Here is a 3,967-nt window from a genome sequence, read left to right as displayed (position 1 = left end):
CAGTGTTCACTTTCTGCGCACTCGGGGGGGGGGGGGGGGGGGGACGTTAGCGCCTCTGACCTTGAAGAAGCTGTTGCTCTTTTGAGAAACTGAAAAAAAACCTCTAGCAAAGTTAGAACTTTAAAACCTGCACACTCGCAAATAGAAGTACAGGTGTGTAACTAAAAGGGTAGAAGTGTTTGTGATACAATTTTGTTCCCTCCAGTGAGTCTTAAATCACCTCAAAGTTCCTCCCAGGGTGCCGCTACGGACCAGTATTTTATCCCAGAGGGAACGCGCACCTTCTCTCGTCTCGTGTGTTGAGGATAACTGATCTGAAGTCTGTTCCTGGTCCGTGCCACTCGTAAGGTTCTGACATGTCAGACCTGAGTTCAAGGGAATCTTGTAACCTCTCTTATCTGGCGCAGTAATGGCAGTCAGTCAGGTCTCCGTATCTGCCAGACGCCACACAGTCCTGCAACCAGAGCGGCTGAGTCAGCGCGATGACTTCGATTATTGATGAGGTCTCTGAGGGTTGAGAGAGCTCTGCCTACGGCGAGGCAGCCACAGGGCGCGGTGCTCCCAGCAGCATGTGACTGGGTTCTGTAATGTGAAGGCTGCGTCACTCATCGGCTGGTACTCGGGGGGGGGGGGGGGGGGGTGTATCCATGCTGCCATACACCTGGAGACTTCCCAGTGTGACCACATGTTCAGCTGGGAGACGCGTACTCAGGGAAGGGTTAACTGGGGACAGTCGTCCAACTGAGGACAGAGCTGACTTTCCCAGTATGTCTTCACTGTAATAACCTTGAGCGGGACTCATAACATTTTCACACTTATTTAAAATGAGCAGTTTCCAGGAAGCAGGTGCAACCGTCTCCCATGCACTTCGGTTCGTCCCTGAAACTTGGTGAACCTGCTTCCTGGAACGTGTTCTCTGTGGTTGTGATTGTATCTAAATAAACCTGCCCAGGTAACAAAGAGGTACTGTTGTGCCCTGACAAAGCAGTCACACGTTGAGTTCAGTGTGTCCTGATGTGGTCTGGATGTACGTGTAGAAATTTATCCACGCTGTTGTGTGTTTTGGCCTGTGATTTGGAGTCCACGTCACATAACGTAAATTAAAATTTGCTTTAAATCCCACATTTCCTGGGTAGCACAGGCTCTCCTTATACACGGCACACCTGCTCCTGCCTGTAACCTTTTCACAATGTTGACAAAAAAACTGAAAACTTTCTTTTAGAGCCACTTGACGCCAAAGACTGAAAAAGACTCGATAAGAAACCAAGTGGAACTTTAAGAAAAGCCTGCAAGACTGTTGTGATGCTGCTGCAAGAAGTTGAACAAAGCAAAGGTGCGATCGTTGCTGCTTCAAGCTTTGATTTGGTCCCAGAACAACATGAGATCTGATACCGACATCAAGAAGAGCTGTTATTTTGTTGCTGTTATTAGCCGCCGTTAGCTTCGGGCTAAATATACATGGCTTGATTTTCTGGATAAAGTAATGCAGAAGGTATAAAACCTTTAAGTGAACTCATGACACCAATTTATGAGCACTTTAGAGGCAAAGTACACTTTTGTAAATGGATGTTTCCGATAGTCTTGCTTTTGTTTTGTTGCTGTTATTAGCCACGTTAGCTTCAGGCTAACTATGTGTAGCTAGCTTTTCTGGAGAATGTAATGCAGGAGGGATAAAACTACTATGTGAGCTCAGGACACCAATTTATGAGTACTTTAGAGGCAAAGTACACTTTTGTAAATGGATGTTTTTGGACAGTTTTGCTGTGTTTTGTTGGCGTTGTTAGCAGCCGTTAGCTTCAGGTTAAATATTCATGGCTAGCTTTTCTGGAGAAAATAATGCAGGAGGAATAAAACGTCTTTGTGAGTACATGACACCAATTTATGAGTACTTTAGACGCAAAGTACACTTTTGTAAATGGATGTTTTTGGACAGTTTTGCTGTGTTTTGTTGGCGTTGTTAGCAGCCGTTAGCTTCAGGTTAAATATTCATGGCTAGCTTTTCTGGAGAAAGTAATGCAGGAGGAATAAAACGTCTTTGTGGGTACATGACACCAATTAATGAGTGCTTTAGAGGCAAAGTACACTTTTTTGGATGGAGTATCACTTTCATGTGTTCTTATAAAGGTGTACCACATCAGCAGCTCATCTGTCAAGCAACCCCAGATGGATTTATGCACGAAATGTTCAAGCACGGCAGAGATGATTGATGGACTTTGGTCGCTAATAACGTCCCTGCGAGCTGCTCATCAGTGCCTCAGATATATCTGTTAAACATTACCAGAGCGCTGTGCAATGCCAGAGCCTCTGCTCCCTCTATCAGGGTTTTTTAAGATAAGCTGTCTGAACTCGTTGCCTTATCTTTCAACCCCATCGTTTACAGCCCTGTAACCACCGCAGCTTAATTTCAGCCCATGCTTCTGACCTACAAGAGGGAGAATTCCTCCTTTTAAAGAACCAGAGACAAAGGAATGAAGTCAAAACTAAAACCATAATGGGCATTCTTACGATGGCAACGTCACAGAAGAGAACAGTATTTCACTGTAATTACTCCAAACTAGCAGGATTATATAAGATGATGTACTGTATAATTTTCCTGAATGATTTGCTTCGTAGTATTTTGAGCCACGGTTCTCTGACATCACCGCCCGTGATTCAAAATGAACTAAATTAACTCAAGATGTGAAGGAAGTTTGTAAAAGCTGCAGAATTTGTGAACTGATGAGGTACACGTGAATGTAGTTCATGTAGTTTATGTAGTTCATGTAGTACTGGTTGGCGGGTTTTTTTCCACTGTTGCTTTAGTTCTGCCTCTGTTATTGAAGAGCTAAACTCTTACTCCTAAATAAGCAAATAAGATGATTTTCAAAATGGCAGCAGCGAATGTTTACCTCCCTTTTGCCTTGTAGGAGGGCGGAGCTAGCACAGACTCCTCGTGTTGATTTAGGCTCCTCCCACTGAAGGTTTCTGATAAATGCTAAAAAGCAAATAAAGTGGAGGACGGGGGACGTGCGTGTGAGGGGAGAAGTGCCCTGATCCGGCCTATGATCGACTCTTTTCTCCTCCATGATCCCCCTCAGGAGGCATGATTGCAGTGATTCACGTTCCACCGTGCGACATACTGGTTTTCTTTGGGGGTGGAAAACAAAAAGGGGTCCACCCCCCTGGTGCAGCGCGCTGGGTTGTAACATCCACTTTCAAAACTGTCAAACAAGATGGCGAAAACGGGTGAATCCTGCTTCTTACTTCACGGTTTGTGTCTCGATACTTTGGCGCTGACTGGAATCCGATCATAAAAAAGGTTCTCGTAAAAGCCGATATTCTCTCCCTGCTTGCGTTCCCCTCGAGATGGCATTAAAGTCTGCGGCACCACCTGAGAGTACGGCTGTATTTCAGGCTTGAGCTCCAGCTATTTTCCACCCCGGCCATCTGACACCACACAAAGGTTCTTCTGAGAATTCTGATCACAATCTGAGGGAAATAGTTTTGTTGCATATCTGGTATGACACACATGAAAGGTGTTCCATACCAGCAGTTAAAGGCTTCCAGCTGTCAGTCACCGACGGGTTTGTGCTCCAGAAAGACTTCCAACTCTCCGGCACGCCGGGAGCGAGGAGAGCCTTCGAGTCGCCGTTCTCAGACGTCCCCGCGTCATCGCCCCCGGTTCACTGTCATCATGCTGCAGACGCTGACTGGAGGTGATTTTGCTCTCCGGGGACCCTTCAGACCTAAAGACACGCTGGTTAGAATCAGCCGGAATCAAACAAGAAAGCAAATCTGACCCCTCAACAGGATCGATTAATGACAAATAAACTCATTTTGTATTTTTTTCTTTTTCAATGGTTTCCCACCACAAACTCACTTGATTTGAGAAATTTGTCAAAAGAGTAAAAATACGAAAAAACAACAACAACACGTCATATTCATGTAAAATAAACAAAGAGACTAGAACAAGAAGTGTTTCTTAAAA

Source organism: Aulostomus chinensis, chromosome 19 (genome assembly GCF_037954235.1).
Source record: "Aulostomus chinensis isolate RoL2024-O1b breed Wild chromosome 19, RoL_Achi_v1.0, whole genome shotgun sequence".
Lineage (NCBI taxonomy): Eukaryota > Metazoa > Chordata > Actinopteri > Syngnathiformes > Aulostomidae > Aulostomus > Aulostomus chinensis.
This window is presented reverse-complemented; position numbering follows the sequence as displayed.